This window comes from Camelus bactrianus, chromosome 10 (assembly GCF_048773025.1).
Source record: "Camelus bactrianus isolate YW-2024 breed Bactrian camel chromosome 10, ASM4877302v1, whole genome shotgun sequence".
Lineage (NCBI taxonomy): Eukaryota > Metazoa > Chordata > Mammalia > Artiodactyla > Camelidae > Camelus > Camelus bactrianus.
The window spans coordinates 6,446,697-6,447,319 of NC_133548.1; the positions used below are offsets into that span (position 1 = coordinate 6,446,697).

Consider the following 623-nt stretch of genomic DNA (forward strand, 5'->3'; position numbering starts at 1 on the left):
TTAAATCCTTGAGAAGTACAGCATCACATGGATTCTGTGTCCAATGGCCTTAGCAAGAAGGTTGCTTCAGAATTTGGCACGAACCACGCCACTGTTTCCATGGGCGCAAGTTACCTTCCCCAGATTACTCTGGTTTTGTTTGGTTTTCCACCAGGAGTTACTGTATTGTCTTTTGCTTTGTACACATAAGCACATCTCTTGCCTAGATAGAATTCAGTTTCATCTCGAGCATAAATATCTTCAGTTTTAAGAAGAGCTGTGTGCTCCCTCGGTTCTGGAGACTCCGCTTATAGCCAGCAAAAATGGCCTTAGACCATAGCTTTCCAGACATATTTATCATTTTAGAAGTCCTGTTTCTGGCAGGCGTCCATTGGCTCCAGGATGCCTGAAAGAAAAAAACTAAAACTTTATTCTTTTACATATGAATATCCAGTTTTCTCAATACCAAAGACTGTCCCTTCCCCATTGAATGGCACTCCTGTCTAAAATCCATTGACTGTAAACTTAAGGGTTTATTTCTGGGGTCTCGATTCTATTCCATATATCTACTAATCCATATATCTTTTGTTATGCAAATATTACACTGTTTTTGGCAGGTTTTTTTTTAAATTGAAATATTTTTG

The 623-nt window shown here is 38.7% G+C and overlaps 1 pseudogene; it reads right to left on the reverse strand.

The window, feature by feature from the left end:
- LOC123617424 (large ribosomal subunit protein eL33 pseudogene) lies at nt 1–331 on the reverse strand (annotated as a pseudogene).
- Between the last annotated feature and the right edge of the window lie 292 nt (nt 332–623).